Genomic DNA, 14836 nt, shown 5'->3' with positions numbered 1-14836 from the left:
GTGGAATTTCTTTCCTTCTTAATGCATTTGTGCCAATCAGTTGTGTTTTGACAAGGTAGAGGGCGTAAACAGCAAGCTTTTCATGTGGCGTCGACTGTTAATACTCTTCAGGGGGGCTTAGCATAGATGACCTCAGATATCTCCAACACAGTACTGTGTTTTCTGTCTTTCTGAGTGCATGCTTCTGTATGTGTGTGTGTGTGTGTGAGAGTGTGTGTGTGTGAGTGTGTGTGTGCTTTTCTCTCCTACGTCTAGTTCAGAGTGCCATTCTACCAAAATATGTTATCAGTCTTCAGAGTTCCATAAACAGCAGTGACTACAAAGAGCCTTTTTCACAGATCCAGTACTCTGGATATGAACACCGATAGTCCCACCATTCTCCTTGGCCTGATGACAAGTAAGGTACCACCACACAGTTCTGACCTCCATCAACATTAGGCCCTCCACTCCTCCAATACCTGCAGTAGACACAACAGAGTTAGACTGGACACTCTCTCAGAACCTAGAGTATGAACAACACAGAGAATCAGTCTTACTCCTTACACTGTGTTCAGTGTTATTAATGAGCAGTAGTCTCTTACCTTGGGGTTTCAGGAGGTAGTAACTTGGAATTGATTTCAATTAGCAGGTGTGCCTTCTTAAAGTTTAATTTGTGGAATTTATTTCCTTCTTAATGCATTTGAGCCAATCAGTTGTGTTGTGACAAGGTAGAGGGGGTATACAGAAGATAGCCCTATTTGGTAAAAGACCAAGTCCATATTAAAGGCAAGAACAGCTCAAATAAGCAAAGATAAACGACCATCCTTACTTTAAGACATGAAGGTCAGTCAATACGGAAAATTTCAAGAACTTTGAATGTTTCTTCAAGTGAAGTCGCATAAACCATCAAGAGCTATGATGAAACTGTCTCTCATGAGGACCGCCACAGGAATGGAAGACCCAGAGTTACCTCTGCTGCAGAGGATAAGTTCATTAGAGTTACCACCCTCAGAAATTGTAGCCCAAATATATGCTTCACAGAGTTCAAGGGTATTGTGTGAATCAGGCCTTCATGGTTGAATTGCTGTAAAGAAACCACTACTAAAGGACACCAATAAGAAGAAGAGACCTGCTTGGGCCAAGACACACGAGCAATGGACATTAGACCGGTGGAAATTTGTCCTTTGGTTCAAACCGCCGTGTCTTTGTGAGACACGGTGTGAGTGAACGGATGATCTCCGCATGTGTAGTTCCCACCGTAAAGCACGGAGGAGGAGGTGTTATGGTGTGGGGGTGATTTTCTGGTGACACAGACTGTGATTTATTTAGAATTCAAGGCACACTTAACCAGCATGGATACCACAGCATTCTGCAGCGATACGCCATCCCATCTGGTTTGGGCTTAGTGGGACTATCATTTGTTTTTCAACAGGACAATGACCCAACACACCTCCAGGCCGTGTAAGGGCTATTTTACCAAGGAGAGTGATGGAATGCTGCATCAGATGACCTGGCTTCCACAATCCCCGGGATCAACCCAATTGAGATGGTTTGGGATGAGTCGCATGGCAGAGTGAAGGAAAAGCAGCCAACAAGTGCTCAGCATATGTGGGAACTCCTCAAGACTGTTGGAAAGCATTCAATGTGAAGCTGGTTGAGAGAATGCCAAGAGTGTGCAAAGCTGTCATCAAGGCAAAGGGTGGCTATTTGAAGAATCTCTCATTGTTTAACACTTTTTTGGTTACTTCATGATTCTATGTGTGTTATTTCATAGTTTTGATGTCGTCACTGTTATTATACAATGTACAAAATAGAAAAAAAAAAAAAAAAAACTTGAATGAGTAGGTGTGTCCAAACTTTTGACTGGTACTGGATATAGTTACAGCAGGCCAAGGTAGGAGATTCAGACACACGCATGCAACAACATCACTCACACTTTCTTCCGGTATTGGAGTTGTTGGTTCTGTGGGTCGGGCGGATGGGGAACCAGCATCCTCTTCCTGAATCCTCCTCACGATGGCTGCAGAAGCTGGGGTCCTTGGGATATGTTGCCTCCTCTGGATTTGAGATCTTACCAATGCCTTGCCCAGCTCCTCCAGAATGAGCCATCTCCTCTGGAGCTTCCCTCTGTTCCAATCTGGGTTCATTACCATCCAGATGACAAATACGTTGTATGCCGAGATGTCCAAGATGTTGAAGAATGTCACAAGTGGCCAGCGTAGGGTTCTTCTTTTGTAGCTGTAGCCAGTCACCAGCTTGTCTAATTTGTCCATCCTTCCTTTTGAGGTGTGGTGTCGAGAAAACGTTGCTAATTATGCTGTGAGACCAAGGAAATCCGCTGACGCTGTACTTTGATTACACAGGTTTATTTATATCAAAGGGTTACAGCTTCAATTTACAGATATCTGCCGATATCTGGAGAATAATCGCCCCATCTCAAATATGATTATTCTGTCCTCCTTTGTCTTAACTGTGGTATTTATATCCTATGCCCTATGTAACATAATATGGGTGGTTTTTCCTACCGACCAATGCCAGGAGGTCACCTAACAGACTTCCTCGGCTTTATGGTGCCCCTATAGAACTACTCCCCAGATGCTCCCTTTAAGCTTAGTCAACATCCTCTAAAACCATTTGAAACCATTAGCAAAGTCATTAATTCCTCAGATACCACAGAGGCATTGTAATCCATTATGATTTCTGGTTTTTGATGTTCCTGGCCACAGATTCTCCCATCCCTATGCAGCGTACTCATGAGTACCACATTTTTGCCTTTCTTTGGCACGTAGGACACTAGAGACGTGTCAGCCATGAACACAAACTTAGAGGAATTGATAGGCCTGTTCCGTGTATTCAACAGCTGAGGTGGGAGCTCTGGCTTGTTTTTTCCGTACTGTTCCTACCATCATCAGCTTCCTCTTGAGGAGCTCCTGTCACAGCTTGTGAGAAGTAAAAAAGTTATCACATGTGATGTTGTGGCCACGGAGTCCCTGTGTCACATCCAGGACAACCCGCATCCCTTGGTTCTTCTCAGGGGCTCCTCCATCTGGCTTCCCCATATACACTTGCAATTTCCATGCATATGATGAAGCAGCATCACAGGCAACCCAGATCTTGATTCCATATTTTGCGGGTTTAGACGGAATGTACTGCCTGAAGGGGCAGCGGCCCCTAAATGGCATAAACTGCTCATCAACAGTAAATTATTTCAAAGGCCCTCTATGCAGAGATGATTTTTGCCATACTGATTGATATTGGTAAGGATCCACACATGCAAAGCTATTTATTTGTTGTGTCCCTCCCCCAATTGCACCTGACTGGGGTAGAGTGAGGGAAAATACATACTTTTTTACAATGTATCGAAATATTGTATTGTAATAACATTGTGCAGCTTCCCGCAAGATATTGTGTAGTTTCACACACTACAAAGGGTAAAGAGTGCAAGAAAAGTTCTTGGTGCTATGTTGAAACAGTAGGCTCAGGAAAGAGGAAGACAGAGTGAAGGCACAGAGCAAACATTTTTGCTTCTTTTCACCTACACACACACAATTAGATTTTAGTCATTTAGCAGACGCTCTTATCCAGAGCAACTTAAAGGAGCAATTAGGGTAAAGTGCCTTGCTTAAGGGCACATCGACAGATTTTTCACCTAGTCGGCTCGGGGATTAGAACCAGCGACCTTTCGGTTACTGGCACAACACTCTTACCCACTAAGCTACCTGCCGCACACTTTTACACACTTTTATTACCCTCGGGTCCAGTGGACCAAAACACCACATATGTAATATAAATGTGTAGGGGGTTCACAGTGTGCACAAAATGAAAATGTGTTATTTTACATGTTCTTCACAGAAAATGAGCCAGTCTCAGGTTGAAAAGATAATTCATTGTATCATTTTTATTTTAGTAAACATTGAAAATGGGTCCCACAGACCCGAACACCACACAGCAACTAGATGTCAGTCCATACCATAGTGATTCCATTAGTCCTTAACAACTAGATGTCACCCCACACCATAGTGATTCCATTAGTCCTTTAACAACTAGATAACCTTACTTCTCACTTCTTTTTGTATTTTCAGACTAATTAAGCTATAATATATTGTAATGTATGAATGTGAACTGTATGAATGTTGTTTTGATGAGTTTCTCTGGTATCAAAGAATCAAGGATGCAAGGATATATACTTAGACACTTTGTAGAAAGTTAATGCAAATGTTTAATGATCGGTACCGGGTTCGTTACAACAATGACCAGAGCTTTGCCCTTGGTGTTACGAACTAACTTGATCAAAGGAGCCACTCTCCCTTATATACCCTCTGTTACCATCTTCTTGGCATACATCTTCTCCATGGGCACTCCCTGTCTTTGATGTTCATCACCCTTACCCCAAGTCATATATCCTGTCCCATCAATCATTCTAATATCAACCTCAGTGATCTCCTTTGACATAAGGAATGTAGACTCAGTGGGACCAAGTCAATTATCCCCTAACTCTTCCCTGGTCCACACAATACTATGAAATGACATCATTACAAATGTTAAATTACAACATACTGTATTAGAGTAGCTGGTCTGTAGCTGGTCTCTCTCCTCAGTCAGGTTGTTGTAACTGGCCAGTAACTGGTCTGTAGCTGGTCTCTCTCCTCAGTCAGGTTGTTGTAACTGGCCAGTAACTGGTCTGTAGCTGGTCTCTCTCCTCAGTCGGGTTGTTGTAACTGGCCAGTAACTGGTCTGTAGCTGGTCTCTCTCTTCAGTCAGGTTGTTGTAACTGGCCAGTAACTGGTCTGTAGCTGGTCTCTCTCCTCAGTCAGGTTGTTGTAACTGGCCAGTAACTGGTCTGTAGCTGGTCTCTCTCCTCAGTCGGGTTGTTGTAACTGGCCAGTAACTGGTCTGTAGCTGGTCTCTTTCCTCAGTCAGGTTGTTGTAACTGGCCAGTAGCTGGTCTGTAGCTGGTCTCTCTCCTCAGTCAGGTTGTTGTAACTGGCCAGTAACTGGGGTGGGTGGGTGGGTGTGTGTGCCTATGTGAAGCACATGGGGATGTGTGAAACTTACTCCTCAGCCTGAAGTGTCTTCACTTGTGCCAGCGAATAGCTAGCTCTTCACGTGGCGTCGACTGTTAAAACTCTTTAGGAGGGCTCAGCTTAGATGGCCTCAGACATCATCACCAAAAACGTACTGTGTTTTCTGTCTAACAAGTCTATGTTAAGTCTACCCAGGTTCTTTAGATATTTTTACCTCTGCCCTGTGTCTGTTCCTCCGCCTTACTGTAAGTGACACTGTTTTAACTTATAAGAAACTGTCAAATCAACACGTCACTGGCCACCACATGACTTCCCCCACTTTATAATAATTATTATATATATTTTTTTTATCCCCTTTACTCCTCAATTTCGTCATATCCAATTGGTAGTTACATTCGCTGCAACTCCTGTACGGACTCTGGAGAGGCGAAGGTCGAGAGCGGTGCGTCCTCCGAAACCCTAACCCCGCCAAGACACACTGCACGCTTAACCCGGAAGTCAGCCGCACAAATGTATCAAAGGAAACACTGTACACCTGGCGACCGTGTCAGCGTGCATGCGCCCGGCCCGCCACAGGAGTTGCTACAGCGCGACGGGACAAGGACATCCCATCCGGCCAAACCCTCCCCTATCCTGGACGACGCAGTGTCAATTGTGCATCGCCTCATGGGTCTCCCTGTCGCGGCCGGCTGCGACACAGTCCGGAATCGAACCAGGATCTGTAGTAACTCAGCTTGCACTGCGATGCAGTGCTTTAGACCGTTGAGCCACTCGGGAGGCTGACCCCACTTCAGTTTCTAACAGAAACGTTTTTGTTTCGCACCATGCACATGTTTTAAACATATGATTCAAGTTATAATTGAAGTGATACCCTTTGAATTCACATATAGATCATATAGTACTACTGAGGCTTTGACACGCCAGCCTTCAAACGGAGGTCACGTTATGGCTTGTTCTCTGTGGCCAGCCACCGATTTCATCACATACATCACCAATGGCCTTTTACCATAAATGGGCCATTTTTCTATCTATGCTGTCTGTGTGTAACATCAGTGTGAAGAGTTATCCAGAAGTGTGTGTGGGAAATCTATGTCTGGATCTTTCTCAGAAGTTTAAAAAGGGAAGTGTGTGTGTGGGCTCTCAGTACTGTTCTGCCTTCTGTGTGTGTCCAACTGCAGGTCACACTGTTTTATGAAAAAAAGCAAGAAAATATTTAAACTAAGCATAAGCCCATGGCAATGTTGCTAATAAACATAATTAATAAAATCATTTTACAGAGTACAGTTTGTCTACATCCTCTCCTCTACATCTAAAAATAACAATTACTTACCTTATTTTTTCTCTCTTCCTCATTCTCCTAATGTTCTTCTTCCTCCGCTATGTCTTTCTGACACTAAGGCTCTATCTCAATTAGTCTTTCCTAGATTCCTCTCTTCCTATCTCCTCATCTCTTATCTCTTCTCCTCCTATCTCCTCTCATCTTATCTCCTCTGCCATCTCCTCTCCTCCTATCTCCTCTCTTTACTCAGGTTGGTGTAACTGATCTTTAGCTGGTCTCTCTCAATAGTCAGGTTGTTGCAACTGATCTTTAGCTGGTCTCTCTTTAGTCAGGTTGTTGTAACTGGTCTGTAGCTGGTCTCTCTCCTCAGTCAGGTTGTTGTAACTGGTCTGTAACTGCTCGCTCTCTGCAGTCAGGTTATTGTAGATGGTCTGTAACTGGTCTCTCTCTTTAGTCAGGTTGTTGTAACTGGTCTGTAGCTGGTCTAGCTCTTTAGTCAGGTTGTTGTAGATGGTCTGTAACTGGTCTCGCTCTATAGTCAGGTTGTTGTAGCTTGTCATTAGCTGGTCTCTCTCTTTAGTCAGGTTGTTGTAACTGGTCTGTAGCTGGTCCAGCTCTTTAGTCAGGTTGTTGTAGATGGTCTGTAACTGGTCTCGCTCTATAGTCAGGTTGTTGTAGCTTGTCATTAGCTGGTCTCTCTCTTCAGTCAGGTTGTTGTAACTGGTCTGTAGCTGGTCTCGCTCTTTAGTCAGGTTGTTGTAACTGGTCTGTAACTGGTCTCTCTCTTTAGTCAGGGTATTGGAACTGGTCTGTAGCTGGTCTCGCTCTTTAGTCAGGTTGTTGTAGATGGTCTGTAACTGGTCTCTCTCTTTAGTCAGGTTGTTGTAGCTTGTCTGTAGCTGGTCTCTCTCTTTAGTCAGGGTGTTGTAACTGGTCTGTAGCTGGTCTCGCTCTTTAATCAGGTTGTTGTAACTGGTCTGTAACTGGTCTCTCTCTTTAGTCAGGGTGTTGTAACTGGTCTGTAGCTGGTCTTGCTCTTTAGTCAGGTTGTTGTAACTGGTCTGTAGCTGGTCTCTCTCTTTAGTCAGGGTGTTGTAACTGGTCTGTAGCTGGTCTCGCTCTTTAGTCAGGGTGTTGTAACTGGTCTGTAGTTGGTCTCGCTCTTTAGTCAGGTTGTTGTAACTGGTCTGTAAATGGTCTCACTCTTTAGTCAGGTTGTTGTAGCTGGTCTGTAGCTGGTCTCTCTCTGCAGTTGTGTTGGTCTTATAAACAGAATACCTCTTTGACAAGTTGCTCCTTTTATCTTCAGAAACTTTGATGGCTTTGTCAACTACAAAGTATAAATACATAGTTACTAAGTCTTTTACTAACTGTTCTGTAGCTGGTCTCGCTCTTTAGTCAGGTTGATGTAGCTTGTCTGTAGCTAGTCTCTCTCTTTAGTCAGGGTGTTGTAACTGGTCTGTAGCTGGTCTCGCTCTTTAATCAGGTTGTTGTAACTGGTCTGTAACTGGTCTCTCTCTTTAGTCAGGGTGTTGTAACTGGTCTGTAGCTGGTCTTGCTCTTTAGTCAGGTTGTTGTAACTGGTATGTAGCTGGTCTCTCTCTTTAGTCAGGGTGTTGTAACTGGTCTGTAGCTGGTCGCGCTCTTTAGTCAGGTTGTTGTTACTGGTCTGTAACTGGTCTCTCTCTTTAGTCAGGGTGTTGTAACTGGTCTGTAGTTGGTCTCGCTCTTTAGTCAGGTTGTTGTAACTGGTCTGTAAATGGTCTCTCTCTTTAGTCAGGTTGTTGTAGCTGGTCTGTAGCTGGTCTTTCTCTGCAGTTGTGTTGGTCTTATAAACAGAAAACCTCTTTGACAAGTCGCTCTTTTTATCTTCAGAATCTTTGATGGCTTTGTCAACTACAAAGTATAAATACATAGTTACTAAGTCTTTTACTAACTGTTCTGTAGCTGGTCTCGCTCTTTAGTCAGGTTGATGTAGCTTGTCTGTAGCTAGTCTCTCTCTTTAGTCAGGGTGTTGTAACTGGTGTGTAGCTGGTCTCGCTCTTTAATCAGGTTGTTGTAACTGGTCTGTAACTGGTCTCTCTCTTTAGTCAGGGTGTTGTAACTGGTCTGTAGCTGGTCTTGCTCTTTAGTCAGGTTGTTGTAACTGGTATGTAGCTGGTCTCTCTCTTTAGTCAGGGTGTTGTAACTGGTCTGTAGCTGGTCTCGCTCTTTAGTCAGGTTGTTGTTACTGGTCTGTAACTGGTCTCTCTCTTTAGTCAGGGTGTTGTAACTGGTCTGTAGTTGGTCTCGCTCTTTAGTCAGGTTGTTGTAACTGGTCTGTAAATGGTCTCTCTCTTTAGTCAGGTTGTTGTAGCTGGTCTGTAGCTGGTCTTTCTCTGCAGTTGTGTTGGTCTTATAAACAGAAAACCTCTTTGACAAGTCGCTCCTTTTATCTTCAGAATCTTTGATGGCTTTGTCAACTACAAAGTATAAATACATAGTTACTAAGTAAAACACCAGGTAAATAGGCCTAGTAACCAGTACTTCTTACAACTATGTGATAATCAATGAACATATGAAACAAACTCAGAGTAGACAGACAGGCCTATGATCCCAGCCAGTAGGAGAACACATAGCAGCCCCAGACACACTACAACAAGAAGGAAGGGTGTCTTCCCTGGCTCTTTGCACACTTAACATAATATTTTATGTGAGAGTACGTGTGTGTGTGTGCGTGCATGTCAGGTGGATGGAGATGTGTGAAACTTACTCCTCAGCCTGAAGTGTCCCCACTTGCACCAGCCAATAGCTAGCTTTTCGCATGGCGGCGACTGGTAAGACGCTTCAGGAAGGCAGTCACGTGTGCTAGCAAGGCAGAGGTCCTGAGTTCACACCAGGGAGTAAGTGGCATTCGCTAAGCATGCAGCGTGACGTCCTTTACACATTCATGTTTGTGTGTGTGTGTGTGTTACCTGAGTGCTGGTCTCCTGGTATATTATTAGGAGCAGTGTCTGCTGTCTCTTCTCTCTTGGTGCTGGTCTCACCTTCTCTCAGGGTGTTTGCACTGACGTAGATATCAACAATCCTCTCCTCAATCTCATCTCTGTCAAACCTCTTGGTCATATCTGGCTCAGCATAGATGTCCTCAGACATCGTTAACAATTTTCTCTTCTCGGTCATATCTGGCTCAGCATAGATGGCATCAGACATCTCCAACACTGTTTTCTTCTTGGTCCTATCTGGCTCAGCATAGATGGCCTCAGACATCTTCAACAATGTTTGACACTTTCTTTCTATGTAGGTCTCCTATATGTTCATTCTAGGTTCTAGTGATATCACTGCCTCTATCTCTCTGTGTCTGTCCGTCTCTATGTCTCCCTTCGTCTCTCTCTGTGTCATCTGTGTGTCTCTGTCTGAGTGACTTACTGTTGTAGGTGTTAACCATAGGGAAGTTTCAAAGGAAGTAAGCTGACCAAGAAATGTCATGGGTAGTTGTGATGCGGCATCTTCTCCTTTTTATATTTCTATCTGATTCCTGAGTAGTGTGTGTGTGCATACGGGTGTCTCTCTTCAGTAAGGTTTCTGTAACTTGTCTGTAGCTGGTCTCTCTCTTTAGTCAGGTTGTTATTACTGGTCTGTAGCTGGTCTCTCTCTTTAGTCAGGTTGTTGTATCTGGTCTGTAGCTGGTCTCTCTCTTCAGTCAGGTTGGTGTAGCTGGTCTCTCTCTCCTTCTTGACAAGTTGTAACTTTTATCCTCAATCGTTGATGGCTCTCTTATCTGCAAAGTATAAATACATAGTTACTAGCTAAAACATCAGGTAAGTAGTAACCATCTATTACATCTAGGGGATAAGCAATGAACACATGGCACAAACATTAAACTTACAGTGGACAGACAGTGCTATGATCCCAGCAGTGGAGGCTCCTCAGAGGAGGAAGGGGAGGTTATCCTCTTTAGATAAAACTATACTAAATATATTCATATATTCTCTTCAATACAAACTCTAGGACACTCTTGGTTCTCACCCCCTTCCATAGACTTACACAGTAATTATGACAAATTCCGGAGGACGTCCTCCATCCTATAAGAGCTCTTGCAGCATGAAGTGACATTTTGTCCACCCAATCAAAGGATCTGTCAGTGTTGATGTGGATGCGGTTGAGGAGTCAGACGCAGGACGCATAGGCTGAGTCAAACAAGACTTTACTAACTGTATAAACAATACAAAATAAAGGACCTCAAAACAAGGAAGCGAGCGACAACGCAACACAGTGCGTCACAAATAAACAAAGTCCAGAGTACTGCACAGGTGACACCAACGGACAGGCGGAAAATAACACACAAACTAATGAAAACAACATAGGAAACTTATAGGGCACATAATCAGACCCAAACGGACACAGGTGTAACGGACAGACCCAACCAAACGAACATCGAAACATTCAACGGTGGCAGCTAGTACTCCGGGGACGACGAACGCCGAAGCCTGCCCGAGCAAGCAGGAGGAGCAGTCTCGACAGAATTCGTGACAGTACCCCCCCCTTGACGCGCGGCTCCAGCCGTGCGCCGACCCCGGCCTCGGGGACGACCAGGAGGACGCGGAGCCGGGCGCGTGGGATGACCACGGTGGAACTCAGTCAGGAGGGATGGATCTAGGATATCCCTCCTAGGCACCCAGCACCGTTCCTCCGGGCCGTACCCCTCCCACTCCACGAGATACTGGAGACCCCCATCCGACGTCTCGAGTCCAAGATGGTCCTAAACGTGTACGCTGGAGCTCACTCGATGTCCAGTGGGGGCGGAGGGGTCTCTCCTATCTCACCTTCCTGGAGTGGACCAGCTACCACCTGCCTGAGAAGAGACACATGGAACGAGGGGTTAATATTCTTATAATCAATAGGCAGTTGTAACCTGTTACACACCTCGTTCAATCTCCTCAGGACTTTAAAAGGTCCCACAAACCGCCGACCCAGCTTCCGGCAGGGCAGGCAGAGGGGTAGGTTTCGAGTCGAGAGCCAGACTCGATCTCCCGGTGCGTACACCGGTACCTCACTGCGGTGGCGATCGGCGCTCGCCTTCTGTCGACGGATGGCCCGCTGCAGATGGACATGTGCAGCGTTCAACGTCTCCTCCGAGCGCCGAATCCACTCATCCACCGCAGGAGCCTCAATCTGGCTCTGGTGCCATGGTGCCAGAACCGGCTGATACCCTAACACACACTGGAAAGGGGTTAGATTGGTGGAGGAGTGGCGGAGAGAGTTCTGTGCCATCTCTGCCCAGGGGATATACCTTGACCACTCCTCCGGCCGGCCCTGGCAATAGGACCTCAGAAACCTACCCACATCCTGGTTGACTCGTTCTACCTGCCCATTGCTCTCTGGGTGGTAACCCAAGGTAAGGCTCACCGAGACCCCCAAGCGTTCCATGAACGCCCCCCAGACTCTGGAGGTGAACTGTGGACCTCGGTCAGACATTATATACTCGGGAACCCCATAGTGCCGGAAAACGTGGGTAAATAGGGCCTCAGCGGTCTGTAGGGCAGAAGGGAGACCCGACATTGGGAGGAGACGACAGGCCTTGGAAAACTGATCCACAACGACCAAAATTGTGATATTCCCCTGGGAGGGGGGAAGGTCGGTCACAAAATCCACCGAGAGGTGGAACCATGGTCGTTGTGGAACGGGCAGGGGATGTAACTTCCCCCTGGGCAGGTGTCTAGGCGCCTTACACTGGGCGCACACCGTGCAGGAGGAGACATAAACCCTCACATCCCTAGCTAACGTTGGCCACCAGTATTTCACGCTAAGGCAGTGCACTGTCCGGCCAATACCTGGATGTCCAGAGGAGGGTGATGTATGAGCCCAATAAATAAGGCGATTTCGAACCTCGAGCGGAACGTACGTCCGCCCCACAGGACACTCTGGGGGAGTAGGGTCGGTACGTAACGCCCGCTCGATCTCCGCATCGACCTCCCACACCACCGGAGCCACCAGACAAGACTCTGGCAGTATGGGAGTAGGCTCAATGGACCTCTCCTCTGTGTCATACCGCCGGGACAGGGCGTCTGCCTTCCCGTTCTGGGACCCTGGGATGTACGTGATCTTAAAAACAAACCGGGTCAGGAACATGTTCCACCTAGCCTGACGAGGGTTTAATCTCCTAGCAGCCCAAATGTACTCCAGGTTACGGATGCCTCCACACCTTTAGGGCCTGAACCACGGCTAACAGCTCCCTGTCCCCTACGTCATAATTACGCTCCGCCGGGCTGAGCTTCTTAGAATAGAACGCACAGGGGCGGAGTTTAGGTGGCGTGCCGAACCGTTGCGACAGAACTGCCCCAATACCGGCCTCTGACGCGTCTACCTCAACTTGGAATGGTAAAGCGGGGTCCGGATGCGCCAGCACCGGAGCCGAAGTGAACAGGTTCTTCAGTTTAACAAATGCCCTGTCCGCTTCAGCTGACCACTGCAAACGCACCGGGCCCCCCTTCAGCAGGGACGTAATGGGAGCTGCCACCTGTCCAAAGCCCCGGATAAACCTCTGGTATTAATTAGCAAAACCCCAAAACTGCTGCACCTCTTTTACAGTGGTTGGAGTTTGCCAATTACGCACGGCAAACACACGGTCAACCTCTATCTTCACACCAGACGCGGACAATCGATAACCCAAAAAGGAGATGGACTCCTGGAAAACAAGCATTTCTCTGCCTTGACATACAAGTCATGCTCCAACAGCCTCCTCAACACTCGGCGCACCAGGGCTACATGCTCGGCTCGTGTAGAAGAGTACACTAGGATGTCGTCGATGTACACTACCACACCCTGCCCATGCATGTCCCGGAAAATCTCGTCCACAAAGGATTGGAAGACTGAAGGAGCATTCATTAACCCGTTTGGCATGACGAGATACTCGTAATGACCCGAGGTGGTGCTAAATGCTGTTTTCCATTCATCTCCCTCCCTAATGCGCACCAGACTGTACGCGCTCCAAAGATCCAACTTTGTGAAGAACCGCGCTCCGCGTAATGATTCAGTCATAGTCGCAATCAGAGGAAGAGGATAACTGTACTTAACCGTGATCTGATTGAGACTACGGTAATCAATACACGGGCGCAAACCCCCGTCCTTCTTCTTCACAAAGAAGAAACTCGAGGAAACCGGGGAAGTGGAGGACTGTATGTATCCCTGTTCCAAGGACTCGGCTATGTAAGTCTCCATAGCCGCTGTCTCCTCTTGAGACAGGGGATACACACGGCTCCGCGGAAGTGCCGCTCCTGTTTGGAGATCTATCGCACAATCCCCCTGTCTATGAGGTGGCAACCGTGTTGCCCTAGTCTTGCTGAACACAAGTGCTAAATCCTCATATTCAGGGGGAATGCGCATTGCGGGCACTTGGTTCGGACTCTCCACCGAGGTCGCCCCTACGGAAACACAGAGACATCTCCCTACACACTGGGCAGACCACTCCATAAGAGCCCTCTGTTGCCACGCAATGGTAGGATCATGGGCGCTTAACCAGGGAAGCCCCAGCACCACGGGATACGCAGGAGAGTCGATCAGATAAAACTGAATGATCTCCTCATGACCCCCCTGCGTAATCATCTTAAGTGGTGCTGTGACTTCTCTAATCAACCCCGACCCCAGCGGCCGGCTGTCTAGGGCATGAACAGGGAAGGGGGCTTCCACCGGCCGAAGGGGAATTCCTAACCTAGAACAAAATTCATGATCAACAAAATTCCCAGCTGCGCCTGAATCTACTAGCGCCTTATGCTGGGAATGAGGTACCACCTGTGGAAATCTCACAGGTATACACAGGTGACCAACAGAGAGCTCTGGGTAAGTGGGGCGCCTACTCACCTGAAATGACTCCCCAGTGCGTGACCTGTTGTCCCCTCTCTCAGGAGACCCTCCCCAGCACCTAGCCGCAGTGTGCCCTCCACGGCCACAGTTGGTGCAGGGGACGGCCCCCCTTGGGTTCTCTCTCCTCCTCTCCCTAGCGCCAGCACGCCCGAGCTCCATGGGAATCGGCTCGGAGGTGCTGGAGGATAGAATGGACGACCCCCATTCGGGACGTCCGCGGGTAGCCAGCAGGGTGTCAAGACGGATGGAAATGTCCACCAACTGGTCGAAGGATAGGTTGGTGTCCCTGCAGGCCAGCTCACGACGAATGTCCTCTCGTAGGCTGCATCGATAGTGGTCGATGAGGGCCCTCCCATTCCACCCCGCATCCGCCGCTAGAGTCCGGAACTCCAGGGCGAACTCCTGTGCACTCCTCTTCCCCTGTCGGAGGTGGAACAGACGCTCCCCCGCCGCCTTCCCCTCAAGTGGATGATCAAACACTGCCCTGAAGCAGCGGGAGAACTCTGCATAGGTGATGGTGGCGGCGTCTATTCCCCTCCATTCCGCGTTGGCCCACTCCAACGCCTTGCCGGAGAGACAGGAGATGAGGGCGGAGACGCTCTCGTATCCCGAGGGCGCCGGGTGTATGGTGGCCAGGTAGAGTTCCACCTGCAGGAGGAACCCCTGACACCCGGCTGCGGTACCATCATATGCCCTCGGGAGCGAGAGCCGA

General features: G+C 47.5%; 1 pseudogene across 1 annotated transcript; it reads right to left on the bottom strand.

Annotated features, from left to right (window-relative positions):
* Window positions 1–434: 434 nt before the first annotated feature.
* LOC311110211 lies at window positions 435–9531 on the bottom strand (annotated as a pseudogene). The gene is made up of 5 exons: window positions 9237–9531; window positions 8283–8744; window positions 7650–8094; window positions 7088–7464; window positions 435–502 (listed from the first exon to the last, which is right to left on the bottom strand). The product of its transcript is annotated as an uncharacterized misc_RNA (transcript).
* Window positions 9532–14836: the final 5305 nt, after the last annotated feature.

This window comes from Coregonus lavaretus, assembly GCF_964263955.1.
Source record: "Coregonus lavaretus genome assembly, contig: SUPER_35_unloc_2, whole genome shotgun sequence".
In the NCBI taxonomy this organism is placed as follows: domain Eukaryota; kingdom Metazoa; phylum Chordata; class Actinopteri; order Salmoniformes; family Salmonidae; genus Coregonus; species Coregonus lavaretus.
This window is presented reverse-complemented; position numbering and strand designations above follow the sequence as displayed.